Source organism: Triticum aestivum, chromosome 7B (assembly GCF_018294505.1).
Source record: "Triticum aestivum cultivar Chinese Spring chromosome 7B, IWGSC CS RefSeq v2.1, whole genome shotgun sequence".
Classification (NCBI taxonomy): domain Eukaryota; kingdom Viridiplantae; phylum Streptophyta; class Magnoliopsida; order Poales; family Poaceae; genus Triticum; species Triticum aestivum.
Genome location: NC_057813.1, coordinates 410,277,165 through 410,299,277, shown reverse-complemented (window position 1 = coordinate 410,299,277; position 22,113 = coordinate 410,277,165).

Sequence of the window (22,113 nt, the reverse complement as noted above, 5' to 3'; positions counted from 1 at the left end):
AGTGTGATAATCATCACTATTAGAGCATTGCCCAAAAACAAAAAAAAGAAAAAAAGAAGAAAGGACAAAATAAAAAAAAGGCCCAAAAAAAAGAAAATAAAAGAAAATAAATAAAAAGGGCAATGCTACTATCTCTTTTTCCACACTTGTGCTTCAAAGTAGCACCTTGTTCTTCATGTAGTGAGTCTCATATATTGTGCTTCAAAGTAGCACCATGTTTTTCATATAGTGAGTCTCATAAGTTGTCTTGTTTATACTGGTGGGAATTTTTCATTATAGAACTTGGCTTGTATATTCCTACGATGGGCTTCCTCAAATGCCCTAGGTCTTCATGAGCAAGCGAGTTGGATGCACACCCACTAGTTTTCTTTTGTTGAGCATTCATAGCTCTAGTGCATCCGTTGCATGGCAATCCCTACTCCTCATGTTGACATCAATTAATGGGCATCTCCATAGCCTGTTGATTAGCCTCGTCAATTTGAGACTTTCTCCTTTTTTGTCATCTCCAAACAATCCCCATCATCATATTCTATTCCACCAATAGTGCTATATCCATGGCTCGCGCTCATGTATTGCGTGAAGGTTGAAAAAGTTTGAGATTATTTGAGTATGAAACAATTGCTTGGCTTGTCATCGGGGGTATAGAAGTTGGGAACATCTTTGTTTGATGAAAATGAATCATAGCCTAACTATATGATTTTGTAGGGATGAACTTTCTTTTGCCATGTTATTTTGAGAAGACATGATTGCTTTAATTAGTATGCTTGAAGTATTATTATTTTTATGTCAATATGAACTTTTGTCTTGAATCTTTCGGATCTAAATATTCATATCACAAGTAAGAAGAATTACATTGACATTATGCCAAGTAGCACTCCGCATCAAAAATTCTTTTTTTATCATTCACGTACTCGAGGACGAGCAGGAATTAAGCTTGGGGATGCTTGATACGTCTCCAACGTATCAATAATTTTTGATTGCTCCATGCTACTTTCTCTACTATTTTAGGCAATATTGGGCTTTATTATCCACTTTTATATTATTTTGGGACTAACCTATTAACCGGAGGCCCAGCCCAGATTTGGTGTTTTATGCCTATTACAGTGTTTCCAGGAAAAGGAATATCAGACGGAGTCAAAACGGAACGAAATTAGCTGGAGAAGTTATTTTTAGAAGGAAAGCCATCCGATGGACTTGGAGTGCACGTCAGGAGATACGGGAGGTGCTCACGAGGGTGGGGGGCGCGCCCACCCCCCGGGCGTGCCCCCTGCCTCGTGGGCCCCCCGTAGCTCCACCGATGTACTCCTTTCACCCATATATACCTATGTACCCAAAAACTTCCAGAACGGAAAATAGATCGCAAGTTCCGTCGCCGCAAGCCTCTGTAGCCACCAAAAACCTCTTGGGAGCCCGTTCCGGCACCCTGCCGGAGGGGGATCCCATTACCGGTGTCCATCTTCATCATCCCGGCACTATCCATGACGAGGAGGGAGTAGTTCACCCTCGGGGCTGAGGGTATGTACCAGTAGCTATGTGTTTGATCTCTCTCTCTCTCTCTCATGTTCTCTCTCGTGTTCCTCTATGGCACGATCTTGATGTATCCCGAGCTTTTCTATTGTAGTTGGATATTATGATGTTTCTCCCCCTCTACTCTCTTGTGATGAATTGAGTTTGCCCTTTGAAGTTATCTTATCAGATTGAATCTTTTATGTGAACACTTGATGTATGTCTTGCCGTGATTATCTGTGGTTACAATGGGATATCATGTGACACTTGATGTATGTTTTGGTGATCAACTTGCGGGTTTCGTGACATTGGGAACCTATGCATAGGGGTTGGCACACATTCTTGACTCTCTGATAGAAACTTTAGGGCACTCTTTGAAGTACTTTTATGTTGGTTGGATGAATCTGAGATTGTGTGATGCATATCGTATAATCATGCCCACGGATACTTGAGGTGACAATGGAGTATCTAGGTGACATTAGGGTTTTGGTTGATTTGTGTCTTAATGTGTTATTCTAGTAGGGACTCTTTTATAGATTGGTCCGAAAGAATAACTTTGAGGTGGTTTCTGTCAGGACCCCGACTCAATGCCACATCGATCTAGCATGCAACACCTCATATCACTTTGCGGCCTCACGCACGGTATTCCCACGGGTGTCGCCTTACCTTTGCCCGGGACCGTTTGCGCCTTTTGGCACACGTATATGATAGTGTCGCTAGCATCCATATGATAAGGAGCCCGGGCTGACATGGCTAGTCGTAAACCCAAAGTGGCACAAACTTACAGGGACAGGCATCCATGACCCAACATCGAACGTGTCGGTCATCAGCGAGTGAATCCAGGCTGTAGCACTAGGCTAGCAGGACTCCGGTGAACCGGCCTGTAGCAGGCTAACAGGACTCCGGTATTCATCGCGTGACATTTCCCCGAAGGGACAGACACAAGAACGAAGAAGGACACATGTCGGCCAGCCTAAGTGTTCCGGAGCAGTAGCAAGCTACCATGGCTCGGTGGAAGCACTAGGAGACATTTCCCGGTAAGAGAGGCTACTAAGGATAAACAACTAGATAGTCAGATCCCACACATACCAAGCATTTCAATAACATACACACAATATGCTTGATATGTGCAAATACAACATGGCATCACAACATGACTCAACGACTCAAGTATTTTATTCAATAGGCTCCGAGGAGCGAGATATTACAAACATGGGTCTCACGACCCAACATTCATAGCATACAAGTCAAGCACAAGCGGAAGCTCAAACATGTCTGAGTACAGACAACTAAAAATGAAAAAGGCTGAGAAGCCCGACTAACTACCAGATCCTGCCGAGGGCACAAGATCGTAGCTGAGATAATAAGCTAAACGTCGAAGTCCACGCGGAACTACTAGCGAGACCGAAGTCTCTCTGCAAAAACATAAAATAGGCAAACGTGAGTACAAATGTACCCAACAAGACTTACATCAGAACTAACTACATATGCATCATTATCAACAAAGGGGATGGTGGGGTTTAACTGCAGCAAGCCAGCTTTGACTCGGTGGCTATCCTGAACTACTACTGCAAGTAACTCTGTTGAGGTGGCGCACACGAGTCCACATATTCACCATATCACCACTATGGATCCACTCCCGTCTCCCTACGAGAACGCCATCCATAGCACTCACGCTTATCTTGCGTATTTTAGAGTATCCACTTTCACTTGTCTACGAACTGTTATAGGCAACCCAGAAGTCCTTTACCGCGGACACGGCTATTCGAATAGATGATCTTAACCCTGCAGGGGTGTACTTCTTCATACATGTTTCCACCACTTAGCGTCTGCACACGACATGTGCTCGGCAGACTTCAAGCGAAAGCCGACGTGGGTGTAGACCACGACCGACCTAAACACTCAAGTCTCTAGTCCAGGTTTATCGCCTATTCGGGTTCCATCCGTGAGGAGATCCGGCCAGAGTTTCGCTCACAGCCCCAAATGATGTGTGCAGGGTTCGCGAGACACCAAACGGGCGCTCGGTACACCGTGCCACGTGCCTACCGCATCACAGCCCACCCCTTCGGTCAGTGCTGCGCACGGCCTCTAGCATACTACAAACACCAGAAACTACTTACAACTCCTGGACAGAGGACAAGGGTGATTAAGAAGTCGAGCGGGGTCATATTTCAGGGCCCAATGCATGGTAGTAGTTGAATCATGGATCACAAACACAGAACTCAGTTCCTAAGTACGACTTCAATGAGACAACCCACCATGTACTCCTACATGGCCTCTCACCGCTACCTTTACCAAATCGTGTTCACACACTTAGCTCGCACACAATAGGACATGTTCACACACCTCTGATTCATCCCCGATGAATCAGACCTGACTCAACTATAAGCAATAGCAGGCATGACAAACAAGCATGAATGAGTAGGCACATTAGGGCTCAAACAACTCCTACTCATGCTAGTGGGTTTCATCTATTTACTGTGGCAATGACAGGTCATGCAGAGGATAAAGGGGTTCAACTACCGCAGCAAGTAACAGTTGAATCGATGTTGTCCTAATGCAGTAAAAGAGAGCAGGAGCGAGAGAGTGGGTTTGTATCGGAATGAACAAGGGGGTTTTGCTTGCCTGGCACTTCTGAAGATAGCATTGAGTCTTCATCAGTGTCAATGATCACAACGTCGGAACATCGTCTACCGAGAGGGGACAAATACCGGCAACAGAGAAGAAATACAATCAATGCAATGCACAATATGATGCATGCTCATGACATGGCAATATGAGTGTGTTGGCCTAATGCAACTACAACCAGATGGATTTGGGTCATATTGAGCCAAAGGTTCAACGCCAAATTCAAATTATGAATTCAAATAATGCCTTATCATGTTTTGCACTAAACAGCAAGGTTAAGTTGTTTAAACATGCATGAAACCAGTGCAGACGGATAGATTGGATTTTTCTGATCATTTTACATATATAATTTGTTTGATTTGGAGCTACGGTTGATTTCCTATGAATTTTACAAGTTTTGGATATTTTCTGGAATTTCCTGTATTAGAATAAATCCAGTAAAAGATTAATTGTGTCAGCACTGCGTCATGCCTGCATCAGCAAGTCAACAGCGCTGGCCAGGGTCAAACCTGACGTGTGGGATCCACACGTCAGTGACTAACTAACTAATCTAATTAATTAGTGTTAAACTACTACTAACTAAAAATGTCAGTGGAATTAATTAAACTTAATTAAAAACTAAACTAGGATTAGCTGGGGCCTGGGCCCACTTGTCAGCGACCCAGGGGAGGTCAACTGGGTCAACCCGGGTCAAACTCGCCGGAGTTGACCCGGGACTCGTCGCCGGAAAGGCTAGGGACGGCGGAGAGGTGCGGGTTTCCTCCTCCGGCGACCAAATGGCCGGTGGAGGGCGTCTATGTCACGCAGGCGCTTGTCCGCGTTGAGTAGTGGTAGCGGCTGGGCCTGAGATGGCCGGAGTCGTCACTGGCGTCGACCTTGGCGGTCGTCGGAGCTCGGTCGAGCTCGGGGTCGACGCTACAGTGGCCGGGGAGGCTCGTGCGAGGCACCTACATGCTCTACGTAGCGCGGGGAGGAAGCTGAGCATGACAGCCGGGCCGCTAGGTGGCCGGAGGCACGTCGGCGGCGGTCACAGGCGGCGGCGGGTTTTCGGTCATCGGCGAAACGGCGACTAGAACTAGCAAACGTCGCGGAGACAAGGGGGAAACGGTGTAGAAGCTCACGGGGATCGTGTAGGGCTGGTCAGCGAGCTCGGGGAGGGGCCGGAGCAAGCGGGGCGGCGATGGCGATCTCGGCGGACCGAGGTTGAAGAAGACGGCATGGACGGCATTCGAGGGCGTCCGGCGGGGCGTGGCTCGGTGAGGAGGTCGAGGACGAGTTGGCGGAGCTTCTGGGCGCGTCGATGAGGCATGGGGTGGCCGGTGGCCGTGCTGGTGCTTGTCGGCGCACTGCGGCGGCTCTCGGGGTTGCTCGGGGCTGCGAGAGAGCGAGAGCCAGAGGAGAGGGAGAGAGCAGAGAATGAGGGGAGAGGTAGAGGGGGCGGCGGGGCGTCTCCAGACGCGCCGGGGGCGCCTCGGTGGCAAGCATGAGGTGGTGCTCGGGCGCGCGCGCTGTCGACACGCCTCTGGCTACTGGCAGAGGTTGAAGACAGCCGCTTCAGGCCAGTGGGCTGGGCCGCCAGCTGGACTTGGGCTAGGTGGGCTGCCAGGTGGGCGTCGGGTAAGTCTCCCTCTCTCTCTTTATTTGTTTCTGTTTTTCTATTTCTCTGTAACTTCTGGGCTTTAATAAAAATACCAGAACGTTTGCAAAAATCATGAAAATAATTGTGGGCTTTGATTGGAATATTTCCAACATCCCTCACTTAAGTTCAGAATTATTTGGACATTTAAAATATTATATAGCATTTAATTGTCCAAATTCAAATATGTATGAATTAACTCCAAAATCCAGAAATGTCCTAGAAATGTGTGCATCATTTTTGGAAGAAGTTTTCACCCATTCCAAAATTGATGAACTTTTCTAAAGACCATTTTGGGTAGATGGAAAATATTTAATTTGACCCTAGTTGGATTAAGGGGGTGTTGGGGGTTTCTGTCATCCCCATTTCAAATTCATTGAAATATAAACATGATGACATGGATGAAGATGCAACCAATTACAAACAAAGATCTAGGGCTGTGACAGTTTCGTACCCTATCATAATCTCTACGTTTGTTCTCCGCTATTAGTGGCCTCGGAGTGACTCTTTGTTTCATGTTGAGGGCTTGTTATATGATCTATCTATGTTATTATTGTTGAGAGAACTTGCACTAGTGAAAGTATGAACCGTAGGCCTTGTTTCCTACCATTGCAATACCGTTTATGCTCACTTTTACCACTTGTTACCTTGCTGTTTTTATATTTTCATATTAGAAAAACCTATATCTATTATCTATTTTTCACTTGTATCACCATCTCTTCGCCGAACTAGTGCACCTATACCATTTACCATTGTATTGGGTGTGTTGGGAACACAAGAGACTTTTTGTTATTTGGTTGCAGGGTTGCTTGAGAGAAACCATCTTCATCCTACGCCTCCTACGGATTGATAAACCTTAGGTCATCCACTTGAGGGAAATTTGCTACTGTCCTACAAACCTGTGCACTTGCAGGCCCAACAACGTCTACAAGAAGAAGGTTGTGTAGTAGACATCAGCTCTCATATGCATGATTGTTGATTTAACCAAGAGCCCATATTACCTTGTCTTCTCCATTGAATTGCAATGCTTGCAGATTCCAGCTTAGTCCAATGCACGTGCACTACTATTATTATTATACGCATTGTTCGGTCGTGCAAGTGAAAGGCAATAATGATGATACATGATGGCCTGATTGAAATGAGAGAAGTTGGTATGAACTCGACCTCTCTTGTTTTTGTAAATATGATGAGTTCATCGTTCCTGATTCAGCTTATTATGAATAAACATGTTTGCAATGACATTTAGAGATTATAGTTGCTTATGCCATGCTTAATTAGCTAGGAGCTTATAATGGTTTACCTTGCATGCCAACATGCTATTAAAATGGTTGTGATGTGGTATGATAGGGTGGTATCCTCCTTTGAACAATTTGAGTGACTTGACTTGGCACATGTTTATGCATGTAGTTCAAAACAAATAAACATAGCCTTCACGATATTTATGTTCATGGTGGATTATATCCTACTCATGCTTGCACTCGGTGTTGATTAATTTTAATGCATGTTCATGGCTGTTGTCGCTCTCTCAGTTGGTCGCTTCCCAGTCTCTTGCTAGCCTTCACCTATACTAACCGGGAATACTGCTTGTGCATCCAAACTCCATAAACCCCAAAGTTATTCCATATGAGTCCACCATACCTTCCTATATGTGGTATTTACCTGCCGTTCCAAGTAAATTTGTATGTGCCAAACTCCAAACCTTCAAATGAAATTCTGTTTTGTATGCTCGAGCAGCTAATGTATCAACTAGGGATGTCTGTATCTTCCATGCTACGTGGGTTATTCTCAAGAGGAGTGGACTCCGCTCCTCATTCACGAGAAAATGGCTGGTAACCGGGATGCCCAGTCCCATGATCAAAAAGATCAAAGCATGTCAAAATAATTGTAGCAAGCCATGGATTGATGCTTGTTGGTGGTGGGGGAGTATAAACTTTACAATTATGTTTGGGAACCGCCTATAATGTATATAGCATGGAAGATATCGAGATCTCATAGTTGCTATGTTGATAGTGAAAGTATACCGCTCAAAATGTTATTTATCTCTATTTTAAAATCGAGCTCTAGCACCTCTACAAATCCCTGCTTCCCTCTGCGAAGGGCCTATCTATTTACTTTTATGTTGTGTCATCACCCTCTTATTAAAAAGCACCCGCTGGAGAGCACATTGTCGTTTGCATTCATTACTATTAGTTTATATTGGGTATGACTTGACTGGATCTCTTTTACCATGAATTACAATGTTTAGTCAGTCCTTGGTCTTTAAAGGTGCTCTGCATTTATGTTTGGGCACCGCTAGGCATCAGACTACTGATGATTTGCATCTATCAGACCAGTCCGAGGTCATCGGATTTAAAGCCTGATATGCGTCCGATTTGGTAACTAGGCTACGCATAGATTAGGTGGGCCTCGTCCCTAATTAGTTGCTACTTCTTAACTTCTTCCGCAATGCACGCCCTCCATTCACAATTCTCTCTCGAGTCGTTTCCTGCTCCGTAAACATTGCTTTCCCGCTGCATGACTCTCGTCAAATCAAGTGGAAAATGGGATGTGATCGATACGAAGATAGTAGGAAGCAGTGATTGGTAGTCCAAACCTAGTGCTTCCCTAGTTTGTTTCCTAACAAGCACTTCCTAGAATCACGTGAGTTTCTGTTCTTAGTTTTCATGACAGGTTGTTTGCTTCCTTAGGAAGTAGATCTTGATTCCATTTTTACTTTATTTTGCTTCCATAATTGTCGTGTGACTTTGCTTCAACATTAAAGACATTTTTCTCCAATGTAATGTGGAATTAAACCTGCTTCCGTTTATCACTAAATTTGCTTCCATGGTGAATTAATCTTGATATGGGTAATAGAAATTTTTTTCTACCTAATGTAAAAAAAGTCAATACACTAGAGGTTTGCTCTAACCAAATAAGACCTTCTTTCTATACAGCATAACCATTGTTCCAAGAAATACAAAATCATGATGAAATTTCTTGCTACATAAACATCAAAATTTTGGTTCCATAGACTAGAGGAACAAGGAAGAGAATCGGCTAGTTCGTCGTCTCTTGCTACCCGCTCCACCCGTAGCCCTGAGCCGCTGGCCACTCCGGCCACGGCGGCCACCAGCCCCCTCTACTGCCCGCCAGGCAGTAGCGCCCCCCTCACCAGCCCCCATGCCTAGCCCGCGCCCATGCTCCCCGACTTCCCCGGTGGCCTCCGAACCCCTCGACTGGGTAGCGTCAATGGATGACGAGGTCAGATATGAGGCCGGTTCCCCATCCTCTGCCCTGGCGCCATAGGTCTCGCCGGGCCTTCTGATCTCCATGCCTCCCCGGGGTATGGCTGCTGGCTCCCCTCCGGATCCAGTAGTCCTTGCCGCCGCCCTGCCGGTCGGCCCGCTGCATCGTGCGGGTGGAGGCGCCTGCCTCCAATCAATTGTGGTCGCTCCGGGCATTGATGGCGCCGGATCCCAGGATATCCGGGCATCTCCATGCGTTGTGCTCCGGATCCGCCAGGCCCTAGGCTGCGCTCCTTGATCATCATTCCCCCAGCCACTAGCGTCAGATCCCCGGCCAATTTCTGGCCGGCACCTGAGGATGGATGGACGCAAGTGCATCCAAGGAAGCAAAGCCGCGCTTTTCCCCTGGACGGTGGAAATCCCCCTCCTCCTTCAATGCGCCAACGCGGCCAGAGCTAGGAGATCAATGCTGCTAGGAAGGCCTTCTTAAGGCGATGTGAGGGCCTTTGCCTCTGATGCCTAAGCTCTGAGCATAGAAGAAAGGATTGCAGAGTTCCCACCCACTGCCTCAACTGCCGTCTCCCAGGCCACCAATACAACGTGTGCCCCGCCAAGAAGCCGCTGCTGACGGCCGGCGTGCCCCGCCGGGCCAGGGCCCTGTCCGCGATAGCCTGCCATTCCCCACCCCCACGGCGCAGCCTCCTCCGCCCCCCCCCCTGATCCACCTACAACCATCGCCGCCCCCGCCACCACCTCCACAGACGGCCACGGAAGCCACCTACGTCCTTGCGTCCCCGCCCCGCCGTCAGTGTCAAAGCCACAGGGTGGTCATGTGCTCCAGAGCGATGGAGCATGCGCGCTTCGTCCTCAAGCACCATGTTGTGCTCCTGATGACCACCGACAGCTTCAGCGCCGCCAGCCCGATGTTGGTTCGCCACACCATCGAGGCCCTACTGCGCATCGGTCCGCACCTGCTGCGGGTCACTCGCCACCATCCTGAAGACTTCCTCGTCCACTTCAACATGCCAGCCGACCGCGACGCGCTCCTGCGCCATAGATCCATCGACGTCGACTGGGTGCCCTTTCGAACCAAGCCTTGGAGGCCGAACGACCATGCCGTTCACCATAAATGGTTGCTGCACATCCGCATCGTCATCGAGCGGCTGCCCCTGGACATGTGGATGCTGGAGGCAGCGGAGGAGGTGCTCGGCCGCTTCTGCATCATCGACAGGTTCGACAGCCACACCAGCGAGCGTCGGGACACGCGGACCTTCGCCTGCTGGGCATGGGTGTGGAGCCTCACCGACATCCCCACCCGGGCACTGCCTCTCGAGCTTTGAGGACGGTGTTGGGCGTGCGGTGGAGATGCAGGGCTTCTCGCCCCCACTGCAGGCTAGCCGCTCTGTGACGGATCCTCCGGAAGGGGAGAGGAGCTCCCTGCTTTTCCACCTCGATCGCATCGAAGATTGGACCCCACGCGAGCAGTGATCCCCTGCCTCTGCCATCGGCGGGCTGCCGTCTTCTGGCTCGGACGACGAGGCGCGTCGGCCATTCCCTGAGGTCAACTCGCTGGACTAGACGTTCAATGTTGAAGACAGGCGACCATTCTACCCTACTGCTGCACCAACCCTCCTGATGCTTCCACCTGCTGCCCCGGCCCCTCTGCTGCAAGCCCCGCCCCCGCCATCACCCGCCCCATCTAGGCGCAGGCAGGCCCCGCGCGTCGCCTCCATAGGCTGTCGGGGCATGCCAGCCCCGTCCCAACGCAGTGACCAGGATGATGGGAGTGGCCCGAGCCGTCACTCATGGAAGGACACCCTGCTCGGCATTGGGCGCCAGAGCAGGGCCTCGTCGGTGCCGTGATCCTCAAGCACGGAGCGCCACCGCACCAGGACCCCAGGCCCACGTCACCGCCATCGTCACCACCCGCGATAGTCGCTCCAGCCCCAGGCCCAGGCTGATGTTGCGCCTTTCCGAGCTGCCACTCAGAGGCTCGAGCTGAGTGTGCGGCTACTCGCCCCGCCAAGGCCCCTGCTCCAACTACCGCCCCAACCTGCTGTTGATCTGGTGGTGGTGCATCATGCTGATGAGCAGGGAGAGGTGCAGCGTACCCTCATGAGCAGGAAGATGTGCAGCTAGAGGCTAGTCAAGAAGATCAAATGGCCGAGTTCTTTGCAAACCGTAACACCATCCTCACTCCTCCCCACTAGACGGAAAGCATGCTCTTCGAGGTCAACGCTGCGTTTGAAGCCGCGCTCACCAAGCCGCTATCCTTCTCCCCTGCCATCAGCACGGAGCAGAGGATGGCACGCACCCCGGCCCGCTCGGGCAGCCGCACTCCACTCAGGGCATGGCCTACCTCTGTCCCCAAGATGGTGGCCCTGCCAAATGTTGCTGCTGAGGACCTGGCCACCATGGTGGGGGGGTTGGTGCTCGGCCAGTGCAAGCCGCCAGTGGCCCGCACTCTCTTCTCCGCTCCCTCAGCTGCTGATCTCCAGCACCCTGAAAGCTGCACAACAGAAGCAGGTCAGGCTGGCAACTGCCCCTTCCAGGCGGAGCGCACGCCAAGCTGAAGCAAAAAATGAAGTCCCGGTGGCCAACCGTGCGACCATGCACCTAGTCCACGCGATGGGTGCCCTTGGGCCGGGGGAGGCGATGACCAAGGAAGCCGCTGAGAAGTTCATCAAGCGTTTTGGCGAGCCAATCAGTAAGAAGGAGATTGAGGCTTTCGCGGCTCTCACCGGCCTGGACAAGGCGGCGCTCCATGTCACGGCAGGGCTTGAGGGCCCAAGCAGCTCGGCCATTGGCGCCAACTAGTTGATCATGTTAAAAAGTCATCGTAGACTCCAGCAAAGGCTGGCGGCCTGTCACCGGTCGGTGTTAGGGCTTTCCCTTTTTAGTATAGGGTTGGTGGATGCAATTTGTCGGTGCCAGGGGATTAGTGCTACTGGTGGTGCCCCTCGCCGTGATTGCCTGCTAGTCAGGGTGGTGTTTAGTGGTGTGTTCTTCCTGGAGAGGGGTAGGAGCTGTAGTCCGCCGGCGATCGTAGAGTGCTACTGGTGGTGGTCATCGACGGTGTGGCTTGCTAGTCAGGATTGTGTACTCTGTAGTAATGTAAGTCCTCTGCTGGTTTATCTAGTTTACCATGTGTGAAAACCCTTGCCCGGTCATCTCGTGGAACGTTAGAGGACTCAACATGCCGGCCAAACGACTAGCTGTTCATAGGTCTGATTGTCTTAGATAGACTTTTTTTTGGCAATGGAATTACACCTTTTTTATAGTTAAGAATCCACACCTTTAGCTTTCTGTTTCTATTTATAATACGTGAAAAACTAAATGACATATGGGGGAAATATATCTTTGCTGTAAATATAATGTCATTCTTGCATGTCTAAACCATATTGCATGTATTGCTGTACAGAATTTAAATCATTGACTGTATGAGTAGTTACGCCCCTTATATTTTGAGAAGGATGATGTATTTTTGGTATGTATCTATAATACACAAATAGTTGATCCCCACTAAGTCTAATTCTCTCAACATGCAACCCTCCACATCATCAAACATGCCACGTCATCATCCACTAGAACTATTTTGTAGCACATGCATACCACAATTTAATTGTTCCATCTCCAATAGTCCAACGTACATGCATACTCTTTGTTCACATATAATTACTTTTGAAAATAATAGCTTTCGATTTAGATCATTTCATTCATGTAGAATGTATCCAAAATTTATCTTTAAAATCCCACAGCAACGCGCCAGGAAATCACCTAGTATTGTATATGCTTTAACGTGGTCCTTCTCATGACAATTTTTCTAGTGAAAAATCCTTAATTTATATTCTCAACCGTTGTAATTAGAACGCACATCATAATTCATTTACAAAAAATTTGTGAGAATAGAAATGTTATTTTCCCGCAAAAAAAGAAATATTCTTCTTGCACTTAGATATTCATGTATTTTGGGTATCGACTATCCATTCATGCTTTAGTGCCACTAACATCCTATTATAGGAATACTTTATTATACTGTTAAACAAAAGTATATTGTTAATTTGTTTGTCCCAAACTCATGGTATGTACGTACACATGGGCAGAGAAAGGATGAGATCATGTACGTACGCAATAAACTTTTCTTTATTTCTGTTTGGATAGAGAATCTTTTTTCATGGGTAAAGAAAGTTTGTTATGCGAACGAGAACTGTTAATATAATACCCCAGTGATTTTCCTTAACTTAAAAAAGAGCCTGGATTGATTAATTTGTTAAAATCATATCCCGATGTTTTCTTTTTTGCTGAAATCATAGATAACATCATCATTACTATTGTAATCGGATTCCTTTTTGGGTGGGGAGGGGGGGGGGGCGCTCAGATTCCCTTTTATATGGCAGCTGTGCTCTTTTAGCTCTTTGACACAGAGTCCTTTTCTACGGAAGCTGGCACCCGTACTTTCCAATGGTAATGTACGTCCAGGTCTGATTGTATTTTTTTTTGAACATAGGTCTAATTGTCTTGGATAGACTATTCTTGATACAAAAACATGTGACATCCATGAAAGACGTGTCAAACAATATTTACGTGACATGTCTATTTGTTTGTATGTAACTATATTTGTATGTAACGCTTTTTCTGTTAAATCTTAGCCGTGAATACATATAATTGACGATCAAGATAATTTAATATATGTGGACAAACGTGATGGCTTGTTTGACTGTTGTTTTAAGTATATAATAGATAGATAGATAGATAGATAGATTTCCTTACTCCCCCCTGCCACCACGACCTGCATCCATCCTTGGCCCTTTTGATCAACCCCATTTGCCTGTCCATGCACCGCCCCAGCCCCCCTCACGGGATCGGTTCACGTCCAGTCAGCTCTGCATGATCCCCTGGCCCACCCCATCCACAATGATCACTGTGCGGCGGCCCTAGACAAACCAAATCCTACAAAAGATCCATACACTATGAGAGGTGTTGTGCATGCGCGCGAGAAGAGCGCGGGAACCCAGGCATCCCCTCTTCTCTCTCTGTCTGTGCCAAATCTGGACGCCCCACTTGCTCCCCCCGCGTCTAATTTGGACGCCGCTGCTCCGCCCCCTGTCTCCCCCCGCACGGCCCTTGTTGCTGTTGGGAACCTAGCATGCAATTTCGAAAAAATTCCTACGATCATGCAAGATCCATCTAGAAGATGCATAGCAACGTGAGGCGGAGAGTGTGTCTACGTACCCTCATAGACCGAAAGCGGAAGCGTTTGACAACACGGTTGATGTAGTCAAACTTCTTCTCGTTCTTACCGATCAAGCACCGAACGCACGGCACCTCCGAGTTCTGCACACGTTCAGCTCGATGACATCCCTCGAACTCTTGATCTAGTAGAGCATCGAGGAAGTAGATGAGTTCCGTCAGCATGATGGCGTGGAGACGGTGATGGTGAAGTGATCCGCGCAGGGCTTTGCCTAAGCTCTACGTGAATATGATCGGAGGCATAAACTATGGAGGGGGCGCCGCACATGGCTAGGAATCAATATTGTGCCTTCTAGCGGTGCCCCCCATATATATAGGTGGGAGAGGGAGGGGGCAGCAAGGGGCGCACCAAGTAGGAGGAATCCTACTTGGGGCCCCCCTCCAATTCGGCCTCCCCCCTTCCTTTTATTCGACAAGGGGGGAAGGAAGGAGGGGGGAGGGGGATGAAGGAGGAGTCCTACTTCATAATTTCCTTCTCCTCCTCTCCTTTCCTTTCCTCCCCATATGGCTGGCCCTATAGGGAGCCCACCAGCCCCTTGTGGGCTAGTGTGTTCCCTCACTTGGCCCATTAAGCCCATATCTTTGCCGGGGGTGCCCGAAACTCCTTTCCGGTGACCCGGTACCCCCGAAAACACTTTTGGTGTCTGAATACTATCATCTTATATATCAATCTCTACCTCTTGAACATTTCGAGACTCCTCGTCATGTCCGTGATCTCATCCGGGACTCCGAACAACATTCGGTCACCAAATCACATAACTCATCTAATACAAAATCGTCATCGAACATTAAGCGTGCGGACCCTACGGGTTCGAGAACTATGTAGACATGACCGAGACACCTCTCAGGTCAATAACCAATAGCGGAACCTGGATGCTCATATTGGCTCCTACATATTCTACGAAGATCTTTATCGGTCAAATCGTAATGACAACATACATTGTTCCTTTTGTCATCGGTATGTTACTTGCCCGAGATTCGATCGTCGGTATCTTCATACCTAGTTCAATCTCGTTACTGGAAAGTATGTTTACACGTTCCGTAATAAATCATCCCGCAACTAACTCATTAGTCACTTTGCTTGCACGGCTTCTTATGATGTGCATTACCGAGAGGGCCCGGAGATACCTCTCCCATACTCGGAGTGACAAATCCTAATCTCGATCTATGCCAATCCAACAGACACCTTCGGAGATACATGTAGAGCATCTTTATAATCACCTAGTTATGTTGTGACGTTTGATAGCACACAAGGCATTCCTTCGGTATCCGAGAGTTTCATAATGTCATAGTCGTAGGAACATGTAATCGACATGAAGAAAGCAATAACAATAGAACTGAACGATCAAAATGCTAAGCTAACGGATGGGTCATGTCCATCACATCATTCTCCTACTGATGTGATCCCGTTCATCAAATGACAACACAAGTCTATGGTTAGAAAACTTAACCATCTTTAATTAACGAGCTAGTCTAGTAGAGGCTTACTAGGGACACCGTGTTTTGTCTATGTATCCACACATGTATCAAGTTTCCGGTTAATACAATTCTAGCATGAATAATGAACATTTGTCATGGTAGAAGGAAATATAAAATAACAACTTTATTATTGCCTCTAGGGCATATTTCCTTCAGTTGCCACTCCTAGTGAGAATCCTGCATCGGGAAACGAGAAAACCGTGCGGTCACGCTCTCGTTTGCCCATGCCGCCCCCCAACACTTCAAAAAAAAGACACATACATGACTAAGGATGGCAATTATATCCATGGACATGGATATCCATGGATATCCGACCCGAATGGATAGGGTTTGGATATGCTTTTGTGTCCATGGGCGGCGCCCAAACCCGACCCGATTGTTCATGGATAGGGCATGGATATAACTTTGTACCCATGGATATACCCAAACCCGACCCGATAGTATGAATTAATGGGGGAAAATCTGCTATCCCTGCCCCACGGTCATATGTCCCACAACAATTTTACACTTTTTATCTAAAACATGCATAAGAAATTACACAATCCCCATCGTAACTTTTATTAGTTGACATTCAATCTCCTTTGTAACATACTCCAACACCCCTTCCCTTATTTTTACCTCCTTAAATGACTCGTCATTCTCATCTATTAGAAAAATACTAAATGATCTTAGGTTGTTAGTGGATGTTGATTTACCATAAGTGAAGCCTAGCCTACTACGAGGTGAAGAATGGAATAGTTTATGTTAATATTGTGTTATGCCTTATTTATATGTCTCGAGAGGACCCAATGGATATCCAATGGGTATGGATATCCATCGGATTTGGACATGGACACAATTTTTCACCCATGGATTATTTCTTGGGCGGGCAAATACTATCTTCATGGATATGGATATGGATTTGATATTATTCAACCCGATCCAGACCCGACCCATTGCCATCCTTATACATGACATTTTGGGCCAAACAAAAAAAATTGTCATGCTTATGACACTTCTATGATGACAATTGTGACAAAACCCAGTATCATCATAGATGTGGTGGGCTCCTACTTCTATGACAAAAAATCATGACAGATAATAAGGGCATTTTGTCCTGGGCGGGCCGGAGATGCAGCTGCATGACATTCTTTGGGCCGTCCATGACGGAAAAACCATGGTAGAAGCGAGGGCGAGGAAAATATCAGGGAGTTCCCAATTACGGTAGGTGGTCGGGGGCCGAGGGGTGCGCATTTCTCTCGTACACGTACACGCGTGGGTGCGAGGCGTTGGGTTCTAACTGAACCCATGCGAGGCGTTCGCCCACTGAACCCGAGCGATTGCACTGCAGGCTACGCGTTACTGAACCCGAGCGATCGATCGATGTGTCTGTTAACTGAACCCGATCGAGCGATTTATTCACTACTGTTGCTAACTGAAGCCGATTGAACCTGCTACCTCTTGATGAACAATGAGCATTGTTGGGGGGTTGGATGAACAGGACCCCGTGGTAGTAGAGGCCATTGCCGCTGGATGAACAGGACCACGATAGATCGAGCTAGTTGGGGGTGGATGAACAGGACCCCATGGAGGGCTGGATGAATAGGAGGACGTCGTGGAGGGCTGGAAGACGACCCCGTGGAGGGCTGGTTGAACAATAGCTGGTGGAGGGCTGGATGAACAGTAGCCCGTGGAGGGGTGGTTGAACAGCACCCCGTGGAGAGGGATGGTTGAACAGTAGCCGGTGGAGGAGCGGTGGAGGCTGGATGAAAAGGAGCCCGTAGATGAACAGTCATAGGTGGATGCTGGAGGAGGTCGACGGTGGATGAGCAGTAGCCCGTGGAGGCCGGAGGAGGTCGACGGTGGAGATGAACAGTAGCCCACGGAGTCCCGTTTTGCGGTACGCCACACCCCTGATGATGAACAGGACCCCTGTTTCAACCGTAGCGCTCCAACACAAGGATGTTTCCTCTATTTTGCGGTAGGCCACACCCCTCCCAATCAATAGGACCCCGTTTTGACTATAGGTGGTCGAAGGGAAGTCCGTTTCCTCTGTTTTGTGGTACGCCACACCCCTCCCGGTGAACAGTATCCCGTTTCAACCATAGGCGGTCGAACACAAGGTCGTTTCCTCATTTCTGCAGTACACCAGGCCTCGTTTCGATCGGTTGTTCCGTCCAAGCCGGTTGGCTCCCGATGAACACGACACATTCCTTTGCATCCCAATGAACACGATGACGCTGCTTCTCCGTTCCGACCCAGCCGATTGGGTGCCGATGAACAGGACATTGTCGCTGCCTCTCCATGTACACGAGCCCTGGCCGTACATATGCGCGAGTAGGCGTTCAAGACCCCGCCCATATGTACGTATGTGACCGTATTTACTTTCTTGAACCCTGGATGTACGTACGTGTACATGCTACGTTAGCGCCTCTACTACGACACATGCCCTTCCTTACTCGGCCATGGTTCATCAGTGCAGCCTGCAGACGGACCGATCGACCAGTATGTACGTACACGTTCGCGACCAGAATGACAACGCTATGTACCCTTCGACCAGGTGTGTCCCGACTGGCAGGAAGGATAAGGAGGAACTTCCTTGCGTGCGAAGATGTATATGGTGGGTCCAGCAGTCAAGGGGGAACATTTTTTTTCATGAAATATGGTGGCCTGTCCGGTGGGTCCCTGTTGTCAGGTGGAGAAATCATTATTTCGCGCGTAATAAGGAGGCACTTCCTTGCTGCGGCCGTGGACCCAGCTGTCAGCCTCTCCATGTATGGTACTCTTCCGATGGAAGTCCTTCCTTGTCCACATTGACCACACAGCACCGAGAGCACCAAGGCGGTGGACGAAGGCGAGGCATAGCAAGGGGATGACGTGGAGCCGGGGAAGACGAGGGAGTAGATGCCCACGCGGAGAGGAGTACGAGGGTTCACTGGTTCGGCGGCGGTGTGAAGCTGCCATAGCCGCAGAATAACAGGGGGTGTGGGTGAGTAGAGGGATGGTCTCGCCAGCGGTGGGAGTAGTAGGGGGCGGTGAGGCCTCCGCGTCAGCACAGCCGGCCATGGAAGGCAGGAGCACGCAGCACGATCGGCGCTGGTTTAGGCAGCTCGAGCAAGAAGACCAGAGGTTGAAGAAGCACTACGGCCGTTGGATGGATATCGTACGGTCAATGGAGCTAGAATCATTCATATTGACTAAGTTGACAAAGCCCTCCGTCCGCATCAACTTAGTAGGCCCACAAGTCAGCCTCCCACTATGGTGGGTCCCAGCTAGCAGGGGAAGCATTCATTTTTTTGTGCGTAATAAGGAGGCACTTCCTTGCGTGTGAAGATATAGCTGGTGGATCCGAGCTATCAGCGGGGGGAACTTTTTTTTGTGAAATACAGAGGCCCTTCTAGTGGGCCCCCACTGTCCGGTGGAGGAATCATTATTTTGCGCGTAATAAGGAGGCATTTCCTTGTGTGCGGCTGTCGGCGTTCTGGGAACGGGGGTCCCCAGACTTGCCTTCCTGCGGCCTGCGGCGTGGCTCAAGTGGTAGCCCAGTACGGCCCATCTTCATCAGCGCAAGACTCAAGACCCTCGCGAGGGGCCAAGCCTCGCGGGGTGGACGACGCTAGGCTTCCTCAAGAACAGCCTCGCCAGGCAGGCTCGCGAGGAGGCGAAGAGATCAAGGCAGGGTACCTCGCGAGGTGCTCGTGACGCAAGCCATGACGATCGAGGCCAGGCGGGCGCCGGCCTGCGTAGTGTCCTTGTTTCCTCTTTGGTGCAAAGGGGGCAAGCACAGACGTGGAGTACCGAGGCATCAGGCAAAGGTTGCCATTTCGGTGCAACGAGACCAAGACCAGTAGAGCGGCAGGATGGAGGTCACCGTGGAGCCCAAGACGGCGTCCTCGCCAGTGCCTTTGGCAGCCGAAGACCAACTTTAGTCAGGATAACTTGTACTAGATGTTCCCCTTCAATATGGTCGTTGTTGGCGCCCTTTCCGCTCAATATTTGGGAAGAGGCCCAGGGCCTCTATAAATAGGACTAGCCACCACCGAGAATGAGAGGACAGATCAGATACTCAGTAGAGAGAGAGGCGATCAAACTCACCCAAGAAGTTCATCGCACCTGCTCAAGAACACCTCTCGCGAGGCTATTCTTCCCTGTACTGTTCATCATCAGCCCCTGAGGCAATCCTCCACACCACACACTGGAGTAGGGTATTACACCAGAACAGTGGCCCGAACCAGTATAAATCTCGTGTCCCTTGTGTTGTTCATCGTTTTCAGCTTAGATCTCACGAGGCGATCGGGCGTAGATCGGTAGGGGAGAGATCTTCGTGCGCACCCGAGAGTTCGAATCTTAAGGGTCTGCCGGAACCCAACATCCGACATTTGGCACGCCAAGTAGGGGTGCGCCGGAATCTTTCTTCCGCTGCTTCGCGTTCGATCTTCCATCGTGTCCATGGCTGACGCTTGCCGGGCTCGCGCCGAGCATCGGGCTGCTCTCGCCGCCCGTGTCGCCCAGACGGCTCCTGTCGGAGGGTGTCCCCGTCGTTCCTCGTCGTCTGCCGCCAACGCCGCCACCGGCCCGGCGGGGAACGAGCAGCAGGCCTCATCTCTGGATCCTTCGGTGTGGCGTGAAGGCCGCACCGCCACCCCGTCGCTGACCCTATCAGGTTTGCCGTCCCACGCCCGTCCCGCCCCCACAGACGCGCACGCCGTGTTGCTCCTGGCGTGTGAGCTCCCGCACTACCGCCCCGTCGACGACCTCTACGAGGACTGGCTCGCCCGCATCACTGAGCTTGTCAGCATCGCAGGGGGCTCTCCTATTTCGTCCCTCTCGCTCGCTCGCCCTCTGTCCTGCGCAGGAGGTGCCTCCGCCACCTCCTCCCCAAGAAGGCGCACTGGCTCCAAGGTGCACGGCCCCAGGACGAGATCCACCGCGTCCGGCGCCCGCGCGACCAGAGAGGAGCTGCCAAGAAATCCCTCGTCCCCAAGACGGTGCTCGGGTGCTCCCGGCACTGGTGCGCCATGACCGCATCCCTGTGCCACCACGTCAAGACCCCGCGCTGCTCCAGGCAGCGGCGCATGGGAATCCCCAGGAGCAAGCCCAACATCAGCAGAGTGCTCCGGTGGCCACTGCAGGCTGCCGCGCCTTCACCCCCAAGCTATGCAGCGTCGCCTGGCTAGGCAAGTTCAAGCCTGACCTGCCTCCTCGCTACGACGGCACTGCAGATCCCGCGGAGTTCCTACAACTCTACGAGCTAGGCATCGAAGCCGCCAACGGGGATGAAAAGGTCATGGCGAACTGGTTTCCCATGGCACTCAAGGACGGCGCCCACACCTGGCTCCTGAACCTGGCTCCAGGCACGATCTCCTCCTGGGATGAGATGCGCACCCGCTTCATCGCCAACTTCCAGGGCACTCGCGACTGTCCGCAGGCCGTGGGTGACCTACGACGCATCAAACAGCAGCCCGGAGAGACCTTGCAGAAGTACATCCAGCGCTTCAACAATGCTCGCCTCAAGATTCCTAGGGTGACAAAGGAGGCCATCATTTTGGCGTTCTCTGATGGCGTCCGCGACGTCAAGATGAAGGAGGAGCTGGCAATCCATGAAGACCTGTGTACGTCCCTGGAGTTGTTCAACCTAGTGACCAAGTGCGCAAGGGCTGAGGAGGGACGCCTCTCCCTTCTCGAGCTCTCGGCAGCAGACACAGAAGAGAAGAAAGCCAAGGCCAAGGATGTGAAGCGCAAGGGAGCAGCTGTGCTTGCAGCAGAGCCGGACACGAAGCGCGGCAGGCACCAGCCAGAGTCGTCCAAGGGCAGCCGGTACTGTGTGTACCACGATCTCCATACTCACAACACCAACGAATGCCAAGAGCTCAGGGCCGTGCAAGAAGGCCGTGTCGGTTGACGCCCCGAGCGCAACGATGGGACGACCGTGGCCCTCGCCAAGGGTGGTGTGACCGACCTCGTGAGGACCGCTGGCAGGACCAGCCTCCCGAGGGAGCTTGGAGAGATCAGCCTCGTGAGGATCACCCTCAAGGCAATGCAGGCCTTCCTCCTCTGCCACCACCGCCAAGAAGGAATGAAGACCATCATCAGGACAAGGGGGCTGGGGGCTTCCAGGAGCCACGTGCAATCGCTTGCATCTTGGGCGGCGCTCAGGCCCCAGACTCACAGTGCATCTTCAAGCAGTTTGCTCGCGAGGTGAATGCAGTCCTCCCCAAGCTCGAGGCCACGCGCCCTCTCAGGTGGTCTGCATGCGCCCTTAAGTTCAGCTCAGCGGATCAGCTCAAGTGTGTGGCGACGGCCGGTGTCCTCCCAATGCTCTGTTCCCCAGTCATCAGCAATGTGCAAGTCACCAGGACCCTCATCGATGGTGGAGTAGGACTCAACGTTCTGTCTGTCGAGACGTTCAAC